The 23,279-nt window shown below is 46.0% G+C and overlaps 1 pseudogene; it reads right to left on the bottom strand.

The window, feature by feature from the left end:
* Nucleotides 1-4,319: 4,319 nt before the first annotated feature.
* Nucleotides 4,320-11,079, bottom strand: LOC112821268 (small ribosomal subunit protein uS17 pseudogene; annotated as a pseudogene).
* Nucleotides 11,080-23,279: the final 12,200 nt, after the last annotated feature.

Genomic DNA, 23,279 nt, shown 5'->3' with positions numbered 1-23,279 from the left:
AGCCTGCTTCTCCCTCTCCCACTCCCCCTGCTTGTGTTCCTGCTCTCGCTGTGTCTCTCTCTGTCAAATAAATAAATAAAATCTTTAAAAAAAAATAAAAAAATAAATAAAAATCAGATTTTTTTTTTTTTAGTGTTGAGCTGTGTAAATTCTTTATATATTTTGGATATTAACCCCTTATTGAACATATCATTGCAAATATCTTCTCCCATTCAGTAGGTTGTCATTTTGTTTTGTTGATGGTTTCCTTTGCTGTGCAAAAGCATTTTACTTTGGTGTAGTCCCAATAGTTTGTTTTTGCTTTTGTTTCCCTTGCCTGAGGAGACATATCTAGAAAAATGTTGCTAAGGCAGCTATCAGAGAGATTAGTGCCTATGTTTTATTAATAATACATATTATTTAATAAGTATTGCCCTAAGTTTCTTTTTTTAAAGATTTTATTTATTTATTTATTTGACAGAAAGAGAGAGAGCACCAGCAGGGGGAGGGGCAGAGGGAGAGGGAGAAGCAGGCTCCCCGCTGAGCAGGGAGCCCGATGTGGGGCTCGATCCCAGGACCCCGGATCATGACCTGGGCCGAAGGCATATGCTTAACCGACTGAGCCACCCAGGCACTCCTTGCCCTAAGTTTCTATACAATCCTTATGGTAGTTTTTGTTTTTTTTTTAGATTTTATTTGTTTATTTATTTATTTGAGAGAAAGAGAGAGAGCATGTACGTGGGGGGGGAGGAGCAGAGGGGGAGAGAGAGGAAGAGGGAAAGAACCCCAAGTGGACTCTGAGCTGAACACGGATCCCCACGTGGGGCTTGATCTAAGGACTCTGAGATCACGACCTGAACCAAAACCAAGAGTCGAAGGTTTAACTGGCTGAACCACCCAGGCACTCCTCTTTATGGTAGCTTTAAAAGGCTGCCTAATCCACTGAGTTGATGTGCATCACAGATGACATATCACTTCCTTATTTGTTGCATATTTAGGTTTTTGCAGAAGTCATTTAGTTGAAGAAGGTGACAGAGAAGGCAGTACTTGCCAGGGGGGTGGTAAGGGGGGCCACAGTGAAGGTTCTGGTATCCACTGCCATGTGAAGCCATTGGGTACCATGGGATGGGGTTGTAACAGGACAGAAACAAACCACTCACCTATTTTGTCAGAGACTAGCCCTGGTTGTATGTATGTCAAGTCATGCTTCATCTTAACAAGAAAAAGAAAAAAACCCAAACCCAAAAAACTCATGTTAGAAAAAAACATTGAGGTCTGTGTCATTTTTAGTACTGCAGGAACCCCATGGTGTCCTATCAGGGTCCAAAAGCCAGAGCCCACTGGTCAGCACATGGTAGAACTTCTGTTAGGTTCCAGGACTAGCATGGCTGCAGCTGGGGTTTGTGAAGTGGGTGGTATACACACTTAGGAATAGAAACAGGAATCACCTTGGGGAGGGGAACCACAAGTAGAGATTCTTAGTACACACACACACACACACACACACACACACACACATGCGCGCGCACACACACACACACACACGTACCCATACCATGAAGAACGGGAGGTCTGGGCTGGGGCCCAGAAATTAGCATTTTGACAAGTATGCTTGTTATCCTGATACGATGATCAACCGGATGGAAGACACACAACCTCTGGACATAGTTAGGACTTGTGGTCAAGACTGCTTTCCTGATGCAGTAGCTGGGCCCTACCATGTACTCTGCCCACTTCTCAGGGAAGGGGCGTCTGCTTGGCTCCTCCACCCTCCCAGGTTCTGGCTGGGCCCAACTCCTGGCTCCTGGGCCTCCACGACCCCAGCCACTTGAACGTGGGGCGCAACCGTCCTCACCCTGCCTGGCTGTCGGACACTCCCGGGTGACTTCTTGAAGAGACACTCACCAGTCCGCACGCTCTCCTATCTCCTCCATACCTCCTGCCCGGTACCGACGGGCCTTTTCCTCCCGTCTGCTGCCAGGCCCGCGCCACCTCCTCCCCACCCCTGGTCCTACCTCCCCTCAGCCAGCCCATCCACCTGCCTCGGAAAGAATCACTCTCCGGTCAGAGAGCCAAACAGACTTCCCGGGAGCTACTATGAATGCTGTGCTTGGCAGCCGCGGAGGCTCCCTCCAGCTCCCGTTTCTCAGTTTTTCTGAAAAAACGGCAGGGTGTCTCACCCTCCATCCTGTGGGTCTTTCATGATCACCTCCAAAATGACGCCTTCTCACGCCTCCGCCGTGCCCTGGTCAGTGCTCTGATCTGGGACCTCATGGTGTCTACCCGGTGGCCTCCTGCTCTCCGCAACCATCAGCTCGTTCCATTTCCAAGCAGATGAACATGAGGCCAAATAGGTACAGTTAGTGTTGGGGTCAGTCAAACCAAATAAATATGATATATTTAATGGTGCCTTCTAATTATTCTGCTGTATAGTACTTCCTCATGAATAATAGTCAGCCGTAAACGCGAGTCACACTGATGTACGGCTGGTGACTCAGACATGGGTTTGTAAATTCGACCTGACCTCCGCTCATAAACCAATCAAGTAGGAACGGCCGTGCAACTGCAATGGGCCTGCCTCACCACTAGAAGGCAAAGGTGCAGGGTTTCTGCCTCTCTTTCTGGTAGCTTGAAGCACTGGGCGAAGGTGCTAGAGAACAGCGGGTTCCTAGGCTCCTGGAGTCCCAAAGTGAGTGGGGGCAGTGAAGGAAGCTACTAAGGTGGGAAAAGAAGGAAGTCGACATTAACTGATAGTTTCGGGTGCACTGGCTTCTGTGTTAGTCACTTCCACACACCTATCTTAATTTAATCCCTTTAGCCGCCGATTGACAGAGGAGCAAACAGAATCAGGGGGGACAGAACACCCTGCCGAAGACAACGGAGCTAACTCCAGCGGAGCACGGATCGAAGCAGAGGCTGTCTTGACTCCCAAGCCTGGGCTTTAGGGCACAAATCAGACCAGCAAGGGAAAGCTAGGGTGCCTCATCATAACCGGGCTTCGTTTGTAGGAATGACCAGCTCTGTTCTTACCTCCTGGGCTCCAACCACAGCCATCTGTGAGCTTTAGGCTTCTGCCTCCAGAAATGGTGCTTCGGAAGCCTGGCAGGCTCCTTTCCTTCCTGAAATTCAAATACTCAAGTGTCCCTCTAGGATCAGGCCTTGAATCCTAAAAGATGGACCAGACACCCTAGTGTAGGGCTCTAGAAATGGGGGTGTGAGCAACTGCCATACCAGCGACTCTGCCCAGGCCAGGCTGGTCGGCTTGTACCGAGCTTGCACACGTCCAGCATCATCTATTTTGTCAAAGTTGTACTGGTCTATTTTTATTCAGTTATGCATATCATTTTGAAGAACACACCGTGGACAACTCCACTTCTGGGTACATGCACAGAAGAACTGAAAACAGGAACTGAAGAGGTATTTGTCCACCAAAGTTCCCAGCAGCATTATTCACAGTAGCCCATTGTTGGACTCAACCCACGTGTCCACTCACTGAGGAATGAATAAACAAAACGTGTATCCATACAATGCAATTTTTTTTTAAAGGTTTTACTTATTTACTTGAGAGAGAGAGAGAGAGAGCACAGAGTCAGAGGGAGAAGCAGACTCCCCACTGAGCAGGGAGCCTGATGCAGAACTCGATCCCAGGACCCCGGGATCATGACCTGAGCTGAAGGCAGATGCCTAACCGACTGAGCCACCCAGGTGCCCCCATACAATATAATATTATTCAGCCTTAAAAAGGACAGAAGTCCTGGCACATGCTATAACATAGATGAACCTTGAAAACATTATGCTAAATGAAATAGGCCAGTCACAAAAAGACAAATATTGCATGGTTTCCCCAATAGGAGGTACCTAGAGTAATCAAATTCCTAGAGACAGAAAGTAGAACAGTGGTTGCCAGGCATGGGGGTGGAGGGAAAAATGGAAAATTGGTGTCTAATGAGTACAGAGTTTCAGTTGGGGATGATGGAAAGGTTCTGGAAATGGATGGTGATGATGATTGCACAACAATGTAAATTATTTAATGCCACAAAGAACTGTACTCTTTACAATGGCTAATATGGCAAATTTAATGTTATGTACAATTTACCATAATTTTAAAAATTGTGTTAAACACCTCTCTGAAAATCTCAGCCCTAATTTGCCGGTGACCTGTCCTTGAAAGGAGCTTCATCTCCCACCGATCACAGCCAGAGGAGCGCTGCCTTGGACACCCGGGAAATCCCTGCTCTCTGGCGTGGTAGAAAGGGGACCCCAGGAAAGGCTGGCTCTCTGGACCATGTCCTTGAAAGCTCCTGAGATCCCCTCACGCCCCAGCCTCCCATCAGACTGTGTCAGCCCCGAGCCTGGATAATCAGTGTCAGGGGCTGCTTCTGCCAAGGCAGCTCGCCTTGCGGGAGGAAAGCCTTGCAAGGGCCAGCTAGCTGCACCTCGCATTCAAGCTCCACCTCAGTAGGGACCTTCGTGTTGCTTGGAAATCCCATGCTTTCCAGCTCAAGTGCCGTCAGCAGCTCGTTTTTTTCCACGATGACTCTTCCAAATTCTTCCTTTTGTTAAGCTTTCCGTTTTTCAAGATCCCCATCATGCCGGCAGCAAAACCTCTCCATTTCTTCTTCACTCACTTCATTATGTTCTCCTCCTGTTCTGTTTTGCTTGGAGCAGATGCCCCAGGAGAAGGAGGGCCTTCCACGGCCCCCCTGGTTTCCTATTTCAACTCAACATCAATGATTTCAGATATTGCGGTTCTGAATAAGATTTGCCTGAAGGATGTTGCTGTCATTTAAAAAAGTTTCTTCTTCATCGTTTTCTCTTTCTCCTTTTTTTAATAAAGATTTTATTTATTTATTTGAGAGAGAGAGAAAGTGAGAGAGAGCACGAGAGGGAAGAGGGTCCGAGGGAGAAGCAGCCTCCCCACTGAGCAGGGAGCCCAATGCGGGACTCGATCCCGGGACTCCAGAATCCTGACCTGAGCCGAAGGCAGTCACTTAACCAACTGAGCCACCCAGGCGCCCATTCTCCTTCTCCTTCTTTTTTAAAGTTTCTTTCGACAGCATTGCCTTGGAGGCTCAGGTATCTCTCTTCTGCTACAGCTGACTCCACCACGGCCCATCCATCCTCTCTTCTCCAGGAGAGGACCATGCTCATGGTCCTCCTATCACTGTCTTCTTACCTACAAGCATGCTCAAAGGTGTACACCCCAAAAAACACATTCCCTTGACCCTGCACCCTCTTCAGGGGGCCACCTGACCCTCTTCTCCTTATGACCAAACTTAATGAAAAAGTTGTCAGAGTCTGTCTCCACTTTGTGATGGTGCTTTCCGCTTCTTACAGCCTGGCTTCCGGCGACCCCCCCCCCCCCCCGCAATGCTTACCTGGGACCCCCTGGGCTGGCCTTGCCTACACAGCACGGTCGCCACTTTCCATCCCAGCCCGGAGACCCTGCTCTGCTCTGTGCCCTCTGTCCCACCTCTTTCTCCGTCATTTGCTTCTTCTCCTCCGCCGCCTACAGATGGGGTCATGAGGTTCTGCCTTCAGCCCTGACATCTTGCCCTCCCCCGCTGCAGGCTTTGAAGGGCTAGCTCTCAAATGCAGCCCTGACTTGCTCTAGCAGGCGTCTTGTTGGACTCACTGCATCCTGAGCAAAACCCCTCCCTTTCACCTCCTGCTCCAGCCCATTCTTCCCGGTTTCCTGTCCCCATTGTCAGCATCTCCAGCGCTCTGTCTCCTGGGCTTGAAGCCCTGGACTTATCTAGGGCTCCTTCCTCCCGCCAGGCACCAGTCAGTCACCAAGCCCCATCGGTTCTGCCTCTGCAGCCCTCCTCACGTCTTTTCCTTTCTGTTCGGCTGCTGACACCCCAGCCCCGTCCACCTCTCTTTGTCCCTCCCTGGTATGGCTGCTCCTTCCTGTCTTCCCGGCTCTGACTGTCCCCAAGGTCCTGTTGCTGTGCACTCTGCATTATTCTAAAGCATGGCCAGGCCAACCATTGGAGGCATGACCCCCCTCCTGGCTCCAGTCCCCCTTCGCACCAAATCTCTGGCTGCCCTCACTCCGTGGGCTTGGGCCCAGGCTCACCGGACCCTCACGGCTGCCCAGGTGTCCCAGGGCCTTCCCCCACCTCTGCCTTTTCAGCTTCCACCGGCTCCTCAGCCTGAGACACCTCCCCAGAGGTTATCTCTGACAAAACCCATCCTTTAAGGCCCGGAGCAAGGGACCATTCTGGCTGGACACGATCTCTTCCTCCTCCTGACTTTGGTAGCTGTGGTTTGCCCCACTGTTAAATATTCTGCCGTGGAGCCTACGCCTCTCGGTCTCTGTCTCTTGCCCCCTTCTCCCCTCCCCCACGCCCCTCCCCCACACCCCGGGTGGGGTGCCAGCTCCTTGCAGCAACAACCCTGTCTTAGTCATCTTTGTATCCTCTTGGGTGTCTTATGCAAAGTAGATGCTCAAAAATGGGGTTACTTTGACAAGAAGATGATCTTAACTTCAGATGAGGGGCTGGTGAGGAGATGTCACTTCCGTCAGTGTCTCTGTCTGGTTTCCAGCAGCAAAACGCCTTGGTCAGGTCACTCCTCGGGCCATGTGGTTCCCTTGTTTTCAGGTCTCCTGACAGAACTCTCTTGGCAAAAAGTGGGGCACCTCAGGGTCTCTCACAGTTGCCTTGTTACACTTTCTTCCTGAGTTACCCTCTTGGATGGAGCTACAGATGGCCTGAATAACCCTTTCCTAGCTTAGGGACTCAGGGTCGACCCCTCTGGGTCACCGGTGGGTCTCCTGGATGCTTCCAGGAGAGGCCTGGGCCTGTGTCAGGGCTCCTACAGCTTGGCGGGCCTCAGGGCACCCCCCAGAGCATGTGTGGTGGGCTTTCCTGTTCTCTTGCTCCCATAGGAACACCCGAGTAGTCACCAGAGTGAAGAGCAAAGATAATTTTTTTTTAAAGATTTTATTTATTTATTTAAAAGGGGGGGGTCAGAGGGAGAAGCAGACTCCCTGCTGAGCAGGGAGCCTGATGCAGGACTTGATCCTGGGACTCCAGGGCTGTGACCTGAGTGGAAGGCAGTTGCTTAACCAACTGAGCCACCCAAGCACCCGATAATGGCATTTTTTTTTATAGTTTTTTTTTTAAGATTTTATTTATTTGAGAGAGAGAGAGAGAGAGACAGTGAGAGAGGGAACACAAGCAGGGGGAGTGGAAGAGGGAGAAGCAGAGTTCCCACCGAGCAGGGAGCCTGATGTGGGGCTCGATCCCAGGACCCCGGGACCATGACCTGAGCCGAAAGCAGACGCTTAACTGACTGAGCCACCCAAACGCCTGATAACGGCGTTTTAAAACACTTTACTATAAAGGCAACCTATAAGAAATAAGAAAAACTTTCACCATGATCTCAGCTCTTTCATACAACTATTTTCATATTTGCATGTTTCTTTCTAGCTGTGTCCATGTGCAGTCTATTTTTATACAGTTGCTGGAATATGATATATATATAGCCTTTTCCACTAATTGTAAAATCACGAACACTCTCCTGTGATTTTACACCTTTCATAATAGTTCTTGTAATGGCTATAGAATATTGCCCACACAATAATTTATTTATCCTTTTTATTAGATATTTAGTTGTTTTTGATTTTTTTTCCACTGGAGTTGATGCATATAGCTTTTTTGGTATGTTTAATTATTTCCTTGGGATAAATTCCCAAGAATGGGATGACAAAAGTCAAAGTCAAACATTTGTATGACTCTCGATTCTTATTCCTGTATTGGATTCCAAAAGCATTGTACCGACCTACAGATCATAGTCTTTTAGTGCTACCACAGTCCATGTTGTTGCTAATGCCTACTCAGATTCAACAATATTTGCTTATTTTTTTTAAAGATTTACTTATTAGACAAAGAGATCGTGTGCCTGTGAGCTGGGGGAGGGGCAGAGGGAGACAGAGAGGATCCCAAGCAGACTCCCAACTGAGTGCAGAGCCCGACACGGGGGCTCGATCCCAGGACCCTGAGATCACGACCTGAGCGGAAATCAAGAGTCAGATGCTCAACTGACTGAGCCACCCAGGTGCCCCTTGACTGCTTATTATATGGGAGGTACTTACGTATTTATTTATACATTAAAATATCTTCCTAGGGGCGCCTGGGTGGCTCAGTCGTTAGGTGTCTGCCTTCAGCTCAGGTCATGATCCCAGGGTCCTGGGATCGAGCCCCGCATCAGGCTCCCTGCTCGGCGGGAAGCCTGCTTCTCCCTCTCCCACTTCCTCTGCTTGTGTTCCTGCTCTTGCTCTCTCTCTCTCTCTCTCTGTCAAATAAATAAATAAAATCTTAAAAAAAAATAAAAAAGAAAATATCTTCCTAGAACCTTGGGCTTTCAGAGTTGGAGGACACCTGCTCATTTTACAAAGGAAGCACGAAACCCAGAGAAATTACGTTCAGCATTCAGCATTGCATGGTTGGAAAACAACGGCACATGTATAGTAACCCTTGATTCTCTGGTCCTCGAGCCCTTCGCACTTTCTGCCACGCCCAGCGGGTGCAGTCTGGGTGTTTGTTTCTTTCCTGTTAACGCACAGCAGAGAAGTGACAGTGCGTGTTTGCCCTCTGGCCACGGCCACCCAGAGAATCTCTTGCGCCGCATATGTTTGGACAGTAGAAGCGGGAAAGCTCCAGACCTTCAAGACCCCACAGCCAAGCCAAGACCTCTGATGCATAATGAAAGACTGACTAGGGCTGCTTCTAAAAGAGGGCTCCTTTACTCCTTCTTGTGGTGGTTCGGGCCGACTGGCGAATTGAGCTGGAAGTAGCCCGTAACTCCCTTCACCTCCGCTTATACTCCTACCTTGCTGTGCCAGGAATAACCTTTCTCCAGCCTTCTATGTGCTCACCCTCCCCGATCTTTAAGTACTAGCTCCTCCAAGAAGGCATTTAAAAATCTTCCTGTGTATCAGTTATCTATTACTGCCTAAAAAAACCATCCTGAAACTTTTTACTCAAACTATTTTTTTTTTAAAGATTTTATTTATTTGACAGAGAGAGATACAGCGAGAGAGGGAGCACAAGCAGGGGGAGTGGGAGAGGGAGAAGCAGGCTTCCCACGGAGCAGGGAGCCTGATGTGGGGCTCGATCCCAGGACCCTGGGGTCATGACCTGAGCCGAAGGCAGACGCTTAATGACTGAGCCACCCAGGAGCCCCACAAACTAACAATTATTTATAATTTCCCATCATTCTGTGGATTGACTGAGTGGTTTCAATGCTGGTTTCACCTGAAAACACTCATTCAACAAGGGTGGGAGGGCTGATGGTCAAGATCTCTGGCAGTTGTTGGCTCACACCCGGGGCACCTCAATTCCCCTTCCTGTGGCCTCTCCTCCGCCAGTGGGCCCAATAGGCTTACATGGCAGGTGCGGGCGATGTTCTAAGTGCACATGCTTGTCAAGCTTCTGGTCTGGCGTTGTCCCATTGGCCAAAGCAAATCACAAGGGCCACACTCAGAGTCTATGGGAGAGGGAGACACACACGGTGGGTATACTGGGACGGTTCCTTGAACAAATGGCTCACATCCCTCCCACGTGCAGCATCCCCTCATTGCTCCTGGCGCCCTCACGCCTCATCCAGTCACACCCCAGGCTCACAGTGTAGGGCCTCCTGATCAGATCAGGCCCTGGTGCATGCAAGCCTCCTCAGGGGCAGTGCCTCTGTCACTCCTCTTGGTCCAAGGACTGTGAGCTTAAAAGAAACCATCTCCTCTTCTCCAAACACCCAACACACAATGGTGAGAGGGGGCAGGATGACTTCCGTAAATACATCCAAAGCGGGAGCAGCGGGAGCAGCGGGAGACACACAGCCACAGAACAATTCTAAAACGAGCAGGATCTGGGTTGTCAGGGCTCTCTACTTCCGGGGTAAGCGTGCTTCTGCCCTCAGGCCCTGCGAGCTCCCGGGGACTGACTCCTCTGTCCATTGTTCTCTGTGCCTTAGCTTTGCCCTCTGGGCTTTGGTTCCGCCTTCTGAGATACTCTTCCGGGTCAGGAAGAACTGTGTCTGCAGCTAAGGACCTCTCAACCTGCTTTCTGCACTTAGAACTCTCCCTGTCCAACGACTCCCCCGAAATAGTGTCAGAAAAGAGTCTACTTGGTTCGACAAAAGCCATTCCCGCAATTAATTTAGAGATGGTTTTCCCTTCGTTTTGGGCAGCATGTTGGAGACCTACGGGGCTATGACCTTTTGATTCTTGGAAGCTCCTTTTCTGGAGAGGGCTAATGGCCACCACCTTGTATCTTTCTGAGGTCTTAACAAAGAGTCACAGCCTCAAACTTAAATTTGATCTTTACCCTGAAGCCATGTCTTACTTGGAGACTCTTGTGGGTTAGAGACCAGAAGTACAAAACACTTTATTTTGTTTTTTATTGTTATTATTGTTATTATTTGAGAGAGAGAGAGAGAGAGAGCATGCGAGTGCGAGCAGGGGGAGTGGCAGAGGAAGACGGAAGAGAGTGAATCTCAAGCTGACTCCCCGCTGAGCGGGGAGCTCTTGATCCAGGACTCGATCTCACAACTCTGAGATCATGACCTGAGCTGAAATCAGGAGTCAGACGCTTAACCGACTGAGCCACCCAGTTCAGGCGCCCCTGAACTTCTGGCTTCTTGCTGCCAGTGGCCTTGGTGATCTTCAGTACACTGAAGAGCACAGTCTTGCTCGAGGGCTGGCACTCGCCCACGGTGACAATGTTGCCAATATGAAGGTCCCTGAAACAGGGGGGCAAGGTGCATGGATATGTTCTTGTGGCGTTTCTCGAAGTAGCTGTACTTTAGGATATGGTGGAGGTAGTCTCGGTGGGTGAAAATGATCCTTTGCATCTTCATCTTGGTCAACACACCAGATGGGATCTGCCTTCAGATGGAGACACTACCAGTAAAGGGGCATTTCTTGTCAGTACAGGTGTCCTCAGTGGCCTCTGTGGACATCTCAAAGCCCAGACTGACGTTTCTTCAGTATCACAGAGGCTTCTCATTGCCAGTGTCTCCAAACAGGCCCCTCTTCTTATTTTGAAAGCTGGTCAGCTGCTTTTGGTAGGTATGCTCACTCTGAATGTCCACCATCTTCCTGCCCCGCTGAGGAAAGGTCTGTAAGCTTCTTTAAGCAGAAATTTCCAGGTCTGTTTTTTATCCCACCTTTTATTTCATAGCCTGGTATGCAGTAAGTATTCATTAAATAGTAACTGTTAATGAGGAAGTCCTAGAAACACAGCGCAGGGCATGGTAGTTTGGGTAGGGTTGGCATGGAGTTCCTCTGTGATGTTTCTCACCAAACACCCAAGTACTGCACAGGGTCTCAATCTCCCTAGGTCCGTGACTTTTTCAGAGTTCTGAAGAGCCATGAAAGAATGCTGACTGGTGGGAATGTGGTTTAAGCTGTTAGTCTATGTATAGCAGAGTCTCCTCCTTCATAATCACACTTAACACCTGCATCCCAGCCGGGTGCAGACCCTCTGAGGCCCAACCCAAGCCCGAGGTCTCCCTCTCATCTCTTAAGGACACAGCTCTCATCATGTGTTCTGACCATGAGTCCTGGGTTTTGAGGAACTTGAAATCTAGTTGAGGAAGCAGAATGGGCACATACGGAAAAAAAAAACCCCAAACTACTTACTAATCAACATGTCAACAAAGGCAAAAATCAGTACACTACCACTGGGCCTGGGGGTGTAAGGGATACAACACCGAAGTGGTCAGAATGCAGTGAGGCTAATTCTAATACACCGTCTCCTGGAGAAGGCAAAGTTTGTGTTGGATCTGGAAACAGGGTATGGACGGATATTGGTGCAGACAATAGAGGATGATCTAGTATTAGTGTCTGTGAAGGTCTGAGGTCAAATGAATGAGGTGTAGGAAATTAGCACTCAATGTGTGGCCGAGAGTAAGCAGATCCAGAGGCGGGAAACAAAAAAGGTTGGGAAGATAAGTGGAGTGCCAGATATGCGTCTAAAAGCCTCAGCAGGGGCACCTGGGTGGCTCAGTCATTAAGTGTGTGCCTTCGGCTCACGTCATGATCCCAGAGTCCTGGGATCGAGCCCCGCATCAGGCTCCCTGCTCGGCGGGAAGCCTGCTTCTCCCTCTTTCTCTCACTCCCCCTGCCTGTGTTCCCTCTCTTGCTATGTCTCTGTCAAATAAATAAATAAAATCTTTAAAAAAAAACTTAAAAAAAAAAAAGCCTCAGCAAATCAAACTGTACCCAGTGGGTGTCCTCTGGGTACCTGAGGTTGCCTCTGTGGGTGCAGTTTTTTTCTGGAGTTGGCCTCACCCTCCAGTGGTTTTGCATTCGGGGCCATTAAAGAAGGGAGAAATAAAGGAGGTGGGAGGCTGCTTGGCTCTCCCTGTGTTCCCCAGTTCCAACGGGTAACTGCTTTCCTCTCTGCAATTTGGGCTCTTTGCTCCTGCATCTTTGCAAAAAGTGGAAACATCCCAATGAGAGAAAAAGGAGGAACTTTTCTGGGCACACTGTGGTTCTAACCCATACTGGAAGCACCCTTAATAGGACATGAAATTAAGGCACAGGGGCCCCTGATGAGGCCCAGAGAGGCGCTCAGCAGCCGTGACCCAGGCCCTAGAAGAATTCATGGCGGGGAACGAGAAGAGGCCTTCACGGGCTGAGCTCCGAAATGCTGAGATGAGGAACATAAATGTGCCGAGGCATGGAGCAGGAGAGGCTAACTGCTAGACAAGGAGACCAGAGAACGGTGAGGAGAGAGAAAAGACAGTACAGCTCAATACAGGTGACCAGGAAGCGCGTTCTTGTTCTCGGGCTTGCTGGGCTCACGCGTCCTTCTTTCTAGTTCTAGAGAGGGGCCCAGAAGCAGGGCGCAGAAGAGGAATGCACCTGCGTAGCTCTCTTCGCTTTCTCCCTCCCATGGTCACAGGGACCTGAAGAACCTTCCGATGTCCAAGGCGACATTCTGGCATATAAAGCAGCTCAGCACACCTGCCCCAGTCACCCACACGGGAACAGCCGGGGGTGCACTTGGGCCTGCGTGGGCACTGGAGATCTGGTGGGGTTGTCTTCCTCCTTCCGCTGAGCTGGTCCACAGAGGCCCTTTGCCCTCCTCCTACAATCAGAACCTCTTCAAATAATTAACTTTAACAAATGGAGAAGCTCAGTGCTTCTCCACTTCGGCTACACATGGTCTCACTTGCAGGCACTTTAAAAAAAATTCAGTTCATCTAGGGTGGGCCTGAGACGGAGGGATTTCTTTTTTAATTAATTAACTAATTAATTTTAATTTAAATTCAATTAACATATAAGGTATTATTTGTTTCAGGGGTACAGGTCTGTGATTCATCAGTCTTATATAATACCCAGTGCTCATTATAACACATACAATACCCAGTGCTCATTATAACACAGATGGAGGGATTTTTTTTAAAAGCATGCCAGGTGATTGGTATGCAGCCAGATTGAAAACAGCTGGATTTACTAATCTTGAGCCACTTTAGAAAGTTTAGTCAACATAGAATTTGTTGATCTTTTGAGGTGTCTGAAAATACCACATAAATAATTAGCCTTTGGGGATGCCTGGGTGGTTCAGTTGGTTGAGCATCTGCCTTCAGCTCAGGTCATGGTTCTGGGGTCCTGGGATCGAGCCCCACATCAGGCTCCTTGCTCGGCAAGGAACCTGCTTCTCCCTCTGCCTGCCGCTCACTCCTGCTTGTGTTCTCTCTCTCTCTGGCAAATAAATAAATAAAATCTTTTAAAAAAATTAGTCTTGGTATACCAGCAAAACCTAGGAGATACCTTCCCTTGGATTCTGTGGCCTCTGGCTTGCCTTCCTGGGGGAATTCTTTTATTTTCTATAGATTTTATTTATTTATGAGAGAGAGGGAGGGAGAGAGCAGGGGGAGGAGTGGAGGGAGAGAGACAAGCAGACTCCCTGCTGAGTGTGGAGCCCAATGTGGGGCTCGATCTCAGGACCCTGAGACCATGACCTGAGCTGAAACCAAGGGTCGGATGCTTAACCGACTGAGACACCCAGGTGCCCCTCCTGGGGGAATTCTCGAGGATCTTCAGTGTATCTTTTAGGCTCTGGCCTCCTGAGCTTTCCACAGTATGGCAGAATGGGAGATCCTCCTGTGACCATCAGCACGCAGAAAATACCCTAGTGGCTCAGTGTAGCTGTCTGTTCGGGTCCACTATAATCTTGAGCTTGACACCCAAGGACAGTTTTGTTGAGAAGCACAACTGCTGTCCATAATGTAAATCTCAGAAAGTTTCATTCGTAAGGTTTTTTTTTTTTTTTACTTGAAATATGTTTAATAATAAAAGGCCACCAACATTCTCTTTTTATTTTTATTTGCATTTATTCTGCAGAATTTACTCCCGGGCCATAAGTTTTTGTTTCTTCAGTTTCTTCTGGGATATCTTTTTCTTCTGTGCAACCTCCTCTTCTGGTTTAGGAACAATCTGCTCTTTTTCAGTAAGGATCATCTCAATGTGGCAGGGAGAGCTCATGTATGGGTTAATCCGACCACGAGCCCTGTACGTTCTGTGCCACATCTTGGGGGCTTTGTTCACCTGGATGTGCTCAATGACCAGAGAATCAACATCTAAACCCTTAAGTTCAGCATTACTCTCTGCATTTTTAAGCATGTGCAGTAAAAATTCAGCACTCTTCTTGGGCCACCGACCCTGTGTCCAGCCCCACTGTTTGGCCTGGGCACACCTACCAACTCCACCCTTGTAGCGACGGAATGGCACACACTGCTTCTGTAAAGTGACGTCTTTCAGATACTTGGTGGCTTTTCGGATATGCATACCCTTGATGGCCTGGGCAGTTTCACGTGTGTTCTTAAAGTGAACACGAAGATTTGAACCTCTTGATTTACATGGTTTCGTAGGGTTTTCTGGGTCAAGCGAATAGCGAACCATTTTCAGAGGTCACCTCAGGCCGCTTAGGGGGAAGAGTCATTCGTAAGGTTTTCCATGCAATTTGTCACAGACTCTCAGACCTCACAAGACATTATGGAGGGTGAGACTACCCCTGTCTCAGTACTGTCTCTCTTCCTGGCGGTCCTGTCCCCATCCAGCCTCCCAGTCGGTCTCCTGGGCCATCTTCATTTCATGTTTGGACAAGACTGAGAACCAGTGATTTTTGGACAAGACTGAGAACGAATGATTCAGCCTCCAGGGGTGGTGGGGGTGGGGAGGATTTCCACATTGCTACCCACAGTGCAAAATAGCAGTTCCTATTTATCTCTTCCAAATTTGCCTCTTTCAACCACCATCAGCCACCAACTGCTGGTATAGAAGATTCGGTGACCGCATCTTTCCGACTCTGTACGCCTTTGGCATATCACCTTTAAGCCCTGGTCTTCCTCTGAAGGCCAGTGTTTGGTTTTTGTTTGTCATCATGTAAAGAACACTCTTTTTGCTTGTCATTTTAATTACTCTCTGTCGAACCCTTTCCAGTCCCGTTGTATCCTCTGTAAGTGCCAGAGAACAGAATGACACACATTATGGTGTCCGTTTACTATAATTTGATACAAGGATGGGATTGTGATATTTTGTGTCCAGGATTCTTATCTGCATGTCATCAGGGACTTTTGGTGGGGGGCGGGGTGAAGGGCAGGGCAGTGGATTCATAACTTTAAGAAATGGTTTTCAGGTTCATTAAATTATTTTCCTTGAGCTGCTATTACCTTCTTGTTGCCCACACTGACGCTCAGCAGGTAGGTGTCTGCCCTCCCACGCAGCTCCCTAACATCCTTCTGCCGCTTTATTTCTATCACTGTAAGCTCGCTACCTGGCCAAACTTGGTGTCACAGATGACCTTGGCGACTCCACTGCATATCTCTTCCTCGGATCATTTATAACCATGGAAATTAAGACTTGGATGTTCAGACTGCAGAGTGCAAATGGGACAGGTTCTAATAATAGATTTTGAAAAATATTTTTTCTTGTTTTCAAAAAAGTGCATATTCATTTAAGACTGTTGGAAAATATAAACAACTACAAAGAAAATTAAAAACACTCCTAATCCTACCTCCCAGAGATAATCTCTGCTAATATTTTGGTTTCTATTCTTCCGGTCTTTTCTTCAGGAAGCACAACACACACACACACACACACACACACACACACACACACACACCCCTATAAAACTCTTTCTCTCTATCTTTTTTAACACAAACACCAAGAAGCAAAACAGTATGAATAATTGGCAATAATTGTCATTTGCCTAAGTGCTCTCCCAGCTTTCCTCCCATGGGGTAACTATTTTCTCAGAGTCTGGGTTTATTATTCCCTTGCTTTATAAAAGTGATTTTATAAATTGTGTGGGTTTACTTGATTTTAAACTTTATAAAAATGGTATCATGCTCTAATCACACATCTCTTGCTTTTCTTCACTCAAAAAACACATTGGTTCACTTTATCCATGCTGTGTTGTGTAGATCGAGTTCATTCGTTGTGACAGCTATTCAGTATTTCCGTTGTAGAGATGCACATGGTTTATGTGTTCATTCATCTCTTGCTGGTCACTTGGATTGTTCTTAGTATTTTGTCACTGTAAGCATCGCTTGTACATGTGTCGAGAGTGTCTTTGGGGTGAAATCTTTGGCTATAAAGTATGTTTCCAACTGATCAGCCTCCTGTCCGACATTTGTAATCGTCAGACTTTAAAACTTTTGCCTTTCTAGTAGGTTTATAATATTGTAGTATTAATTTGCATTTTCCTGAATACTAATGAACTTGAGGATCTTTTCATGCGTTTACTTGCCATATGTGTTTACCCTCCTATAAAATGTCTGCTTATATTTTTGAAACTTTTCCGCTAGAGGTTGTTTATCTCTCACAAATATATTTTTTTATTTTATTTTTTTAAAGATTTTTATTTATTTATTTGAGAGAGAGAGAGAGAATGAGAGACAGAGAGCACGAGAGGGAAGAGGGTCAGAGGGAGAAGCAGACTCCCCGCCGAGCAGGGAGCCCGATGCGGGACTGGAGCCCGATGCGGGACTCGATCCCGGGACTCCAGGATCATGACCTGAGCCAAAGGCAGTCGCTTAACCAACTGAGCCACCCAGGCGTCCCACAAATATATATTTTTTAATATTTTATTTATTTATTTGACAGAGAGAGACACAGTGAGAGAGGGAACACAAGCAGGGGAGTGGAAGAGGGAGAAGCAGGCTTCCTGCTAAGCAGGACCGTGGAGTCATGACCTGAGCCGAAGGCAGACACTTAACCAACTGAGCTACCCAGGCGCCCATCTCACAAATATTTTTAAGCAAAATTTGAATTGTACTCACATATCATTTTATACTCTTCTATGACATAAAACATTCTTTTAGGGGCGCCTGGGTGGCTCAGTCATTAAGCGGCTGCCTTCGGCTCAGGTCATGATCCCGGAGTCCTGGGATCAAGCCCCGCATTGGGCTCCTTGCTCAGCAGGGAGCCTGCTTCTCCCTCTGCCACTCCCCCTGCTTGTGTTCCCTCTCTCACTGTGTCTCTCTCTGTCAAATAAATAAAATCCTAAAAAAAAAAAATTCTTTTATACTATCATTTTCATGGCAGTGACATCTTCTCTCTCATGGATATCTTGTAATTTAATCGAAGTTTTATACCTGTTTTTTTTTCAATTTTAATTTTTAGAAGTAATTCTGATAAGATATCCTAATGCATAAACATAATTACACATCACTAAATGTATTTGTCAAAGAAGCTTCAAGAATTTGGATTTCTGGGTCAAAGGATATCAATATTAAAAAATATTGATATATATTTCCAAATCATTTTAAAGAAAGGTTCTATAATTTATATGTCTTCAAAAAACTCTTTAACACTGGACATTAAATATTAAATATTTTGCTAATTTAATTTGTAAATATTAGCAATAAAGATAATATTTTAAATTGTTTATTGGCCACTATGTTTCATCTTTTCCTGGTATTCTTTTTTCCCCAGCTTATAGTTTGCATTCAACTGAAGGTATATCTAAGTACTATACACAAAATTTCTTGGTTTACTTCTTTTTCCCTCTTCATGTGGTTATGTCATTCATTTGACACACAATTGGGTTTGTTTCTGTTTGCATCTAGTTACAGGTTTTTAATTTTTTCTTATGCATGTTGGTTTAATTTTATTATGATTTTTAGAAGTTTTATTTATTTAAATAATCTCTACACTCCACACGGGGCTCGAACTCATGAACCCGGGATCAAGAGTCGCATGCTCCTCCGACTGAGCCAGTCATGTGCCCCTTAATTTTATTTTTGAATGTATATAACATTAACATGTTTCCAAAGCCAAAACTATCCCAAAAGATATCCTCAAAATTGTCTCTCCCTCTCTTCCTTTCTGCCTGTTCCCTCACCCAACTCCTTATAGGCAACCAATTTCATTCTTTTCCGTTTATTTTTCTTGTGATGATCTTTTACTAAAAGAAGCAAATCCATTTTATTTTCTTATTTCTTATCTTTATTTTACAGAAGGTAACATACTATACATTTGCTTTTGTACTTTGCTTTTCAAACTTAATAATATACCCGGGAAATTACTATGAATCAGTTCATAAAGATATTCCTCATTCCTTTTTATTGCTTCCTAGGAGTCAATTATAAGTTATTCAACCAGTGTTCTCCATTTGGACATTTAGGTAGCTTCCAATATTCTGCAAATACAAATAATGGTACAATGAAGAAGCGTACATATGTAGGTGTACGTGTTATTTCTGGAGATATCTTTAGGACAAGTTCCTAGAAGTTGGAGAGCTAGGTTGAAAGGTAAATACACAGAGGCACCTGGGTGGAGCAGTCGGTTAAGATCTGACTCTTGGTTTTGGCTCAGGTTGTGATCTCACAGTTGCGGTGTCAGGGTCATGATCTCAAGGTCATGGGATTGAGCCCTGCATCTGGCCCTGCACTCAGCAGGGAGTCTGCTTAAAACTCTCTCTCCCTCTCCCTCTGCCCCTCCCTCCTCTCCCTGCCATTCTCTCTCTCTCTCTCTCTCATAAATAATCTTAGAGGGGCGCCTGGGTGGCTCTGTTGTTAAGCGTCTGCCTCTGGCTCAGGTCATGATCCCATTGAGCCCCGCATCGGGCTCCCTGCTCCACCGGAAGCCTGCTTCTCCCTCTCCCCCGCCCCCTGCTTGTGTTCCCTCTCTCGCTGTCTCTCTCTCTCTGTGTCAAATAAATAAATAAAATCTTTAAAAAAAAATCTTAGAAAAAAAAAGAAAGGTAATATTTTTCTCCCCATAACCTCAGCAGCAGAGTGAGGCTGTGTATGGCTGGACAGACGTCCCAACACCATAATTAAAAGTCCTTCTTTGTCTCAGCCGTTTGATTGCTTCTCATATACTAGAATTCATATGCAGTTGGACTGATTTCTGTACCTTCTACTCGGTTACATTGGCTGCCTATTCATGTGCCAAAATCACCCTGTTTTCAGTCAAGAGGCTGCATAGTAAGTTTTGATATTTATTAGAGCTAGTCTTCTCTCATATCTCTTTTCAGTGTTCCATTAGCTGTTCCTGAGTGTTTACTTTTCCACAAGAACTTTGGTATCAATTTGTCTAGCTCCAGAAAACAAGAAAAAACTTGTTTCTATTTTGGGAGAATCATATTAAATTTATAAATTAACATAAGGAAAACTGTCATCTCAACGATGTTGTGCTCTTTTAACCAAAACTAAAGGATGTCTCCTTCAAGTATACTTTTGCGTCTTTCAGGATCATCTTATAGTTTTCTTTTTTCAAAGAACCAGATTTACTGAGACATAATTCATATACCTTTCAATTCACCCATTTAAAGCATACCATTTGGTGGTTTTAGTATAATCACAGACTTGTGTACTCGTCACCACAATCATTTTAGAACATTTCCATCAACTCAAAAAGTAATCCCATACCTGTTAGCAGTTCTTTCCTAATCCCTCCAACCCCTCCTGCCAACTACCAGCCACCAACCTACTTTCTGTCTCTGTCGATTTGTCTATTCTGTATATCCCATATAAATAGAATCATATAATATTTGGTCTTATGTGACTGGCTTCTTTCACTTGGCATGTTTTCAAGTTTCTTCCATGTTATAGAATGTGTTGCATTCTGTCTTGTTTTTTAAGAGAAAGAGAGCGTGCATGTATGCACCGGATGGGGTGGGTGGGGGAGGGAGTGGGAGAGGGAGTGGGAGAGGGAGAGAAAGAGAGAATCCTAAGCAGGCTCCACGCCCAGCACAGAGCCCAAGGTGGGGCTCAATTTCACGAGCCTGAGATCACGACCTGAGCAGAAATCAAGAGCTGGCCGCTTAGCTGACTGAGCCACCCAGGCGCCCCTCCTCTGTTCTTTTTTATTGCTAAATACTATTCCATCATATGGGTGGATGTACCACATTTTGTTTATCCATTTATCAGGTGATGGAGTTTGGGGTCCTTTTCACTTTTTGGCTGTTATGAATAAGACTGTGAACATTTGTGTATAGGTTGTTGTATGGGCATATATTTTCAAGTCTCTTGGGGTATATACCTAGAAATAGAATTGCTAGGGCATATGATAATGTTATTCTAACGTTCCAAGGACTGCCAAGCTGTTTTCTGAAACAGTTGCACCTTTTTACATTCCCACCAGCTATGTATCAAGGTTCCAGTTTCTTCACATCCTCACCAACACTTGCTATTGTCTGTGATTTTTTTGGGAGCCATCCCAGTGGGAGTGAAGTGGTATCTCATGTTTTTGATCTACATTCCACTAAGAGCTCTTATGTTGAACATCTTTACACGTGCTTATTGGCCAGATATATATATATATATATCTTCTTGGAAGGAAAGTCTGTTCAAATCCTTTTCTTATTTTTCAACTGAGTTATCTGTGTTATAATTGTGTTGTTCATATATTCCCAATATAAGTCCCTTAGCATGTATATTATTGGGAAATATTTACTCCCATCCTGTAGGCTGTCTTTGCATTGTTCATGGTGTCCTTTGATGCACAAAGGTATGTAATTTTGATAAAGTCAAATTTATCTACTTTTTCGTCATTTGTGCCTGTGTGTGTATCTAAAGAGGCTTTGCCAAGGTGACAAAGATTTACACCTATGTTTTCTTCTAAGAGTTTTACAGTTTTAGCCTTTATACTTAGGTTGTTGAAGTCCTATTCAGTACTGAGTGTGACTGTATTTAAAGATAGGATCTTGAAAGAGATAATTATGTTAAAATGAGGTCATTAGGGGGCACCTGGCTGGCTCAGTTGGAGGAGCACGCGGCTCTTGATCTTGGGGTCATGAGTTCAAGTCCCACATTGGGTGTAGAGATTACTAATAAACACATAAGTAAGTAAATAAATAATAAAAAAATAAAATGAGGTCATTAGGGTGGGCCCTACTTCACTATGACTAGTATCCCTAGGACCTAGGACAGACACTCACAGTATACAGTGAGGACCATGTGAAGACACAGGGAGGAGGAGGCTATCTACAAGCCAAGGAGAGAGGCCTCAGAAGAAACCAATCCTTCTGGCACTTTCATATTGGACTTTTAGCCTCCAGAACTGTGAGGAAATAAATTTCTATTCTTTATTTTTTTTTAAAGATTTTATTTATTTATTTGTCAGAGAGAGAGAGAGAGAGCAAGCACACAAGCAGGGGGAGCGGCAGGGCAGAGGGAGAAGCAGGCTCCCTGCTGAGCAGGGAGCCCGACGCGGGGCTTGATCCAAGGATCCTGGGATCATGACCCGAGTCGAAGGCAGATGCTTAACCGACTAAGCCACCCAGGTGTCCCATAAATTTCTATTCTTTAGGTCAATCTGCGGTACTTTGTTATGGTAGGTCTAGCAGACTAATATAAAACCCTACTTGGTCACTGAATGTTATTTTCTTCTTCTCTTTTCTTTATTTATTTGACAGAGAGAGACACAGTGAGAGAGGGAACACAAGCAGGGGAGTGGGAGAGGGAGAAGCTGGCTTCCCGTGGAGCAGGGAGCCCGATGCGGGGCTCAATCCCAGGACCCTGGGATCATAATCTGAGCCGAAGGCAGATGCCCAACGACTGAGCCACCCAGGCGCCCCAGTATGTTATTTTCTTAAATCATATGGGTCTTGTGTTTTTTTGGGAGAAGTAACTTTCTCTATTTCTTTTCATCTAGCATAGGAGTGACAAACTGCAACCCATGGGTCAAATCAAGTTGGCTGCCTATTTTTTTTTTTTGAAGATTTTATTTATTTGTTTTAGAGAGAGAAGGGGCAGAGGGTGAGGGAGAGAAGCAGACTCCCTGCTGTGCAGGAAGCCCAATGTGGGGCTCGATCTCTCCACCGGTAAATCACAACCTGAGCCAAAACCAAGAGTCAGACGCTTAACCAACTGAGCCACCCTGGCGCCCCTGGCTGCCTATTTTTGTAAATGCAGTTTATTTGGGACAAAGCCACACTCACTCTTTGTATATATCTATGGAGGCTTTTGTGCTTCAATGGCAGAGTTGAATATTAGATCTGCAAACCCCAAACATTTGCTGTCTGGTGCTTTAGAAAAAGTGTGCTGACCCCTGCTTTAGTAAATACTTAGAATGGGCTTATATGCATATTATTCTTTGAGTTCTTGCATTTTAAAAAGAGGGTTTGCTTTTTTCTTCTACAGAGTTCAATGCTTGAAAAACAGTGTGGATGAGTGGATACAAAATCCCTTAGCTTGCATTTTCTTTGCTTGAGTTTTTAGAAAATGCTGCATCACTATTGCTTTGCTTTGCTCTTGAGAAGTCTGATGCCAGATATTTTGGTTACCAGATTCCGTAACAATCTACCTTGAAAAGTAATGGTTTAAGGTGAGACTATTATGATTATAATTTCACAATTTTTGGGGTCAGGAATTTGGGTGGGGTTTGGCTGGATTATTCTTCTGTTCCACATAGCTTCAACTGGGGTCACTCAGTGGTACCCAGCTGGATACTGGATGGATGGATGGATGGATGAACTGATATAGAGCATTCATGATGACTTCACTCACGTCGGCTAAGGCCAGCTAGCCTCTCTCACTCTCTATGACATCTCAGAGCCTCTCCACAGGGAGTTAGATTTTTTTAAAAAGATTTACTTATTTTATTTTAGAGAGAGACACTGCACAAGTGGCAGGGGTGAAGGGAGGGTGAGAGAGAATCACAAGCAGACTCCATGCTGAGCATAGAACCAGATGCGGGGCTCCATCCCAGGACCCTGAGATCATGACCTGAGCCGAAACCAAGAGTCGGATGCTTAACCAACTGTGTCACCCAGGTGCCCATGGGAGTTAGATATTTCATACTGTGGCTCAGGGCTTCAAGAGCAAGTGTTCTC

Source organism: Callorhinus ursinus, unplaced genomic scaffold (genome assembly GCF_003265705.2).
Source record: "Callorhinus ursinus isolate GAN/ISIS: 27379988/994484 unplaced genomic scaffold, GSC_fseal_2.0 scaffold10, whole genome shotgun sequence".
NCBI lineage: Eukaryota > Metazoa > Chordata > Mammalia > Carnivora > Otariidae > Callorhinus > Callorhinus ursinus.
The sequence above is the reverse complement of the archived record's forward strand: the minus strand, read 5'-3'. Positions and strand labels throughout refer to the sequence as shown.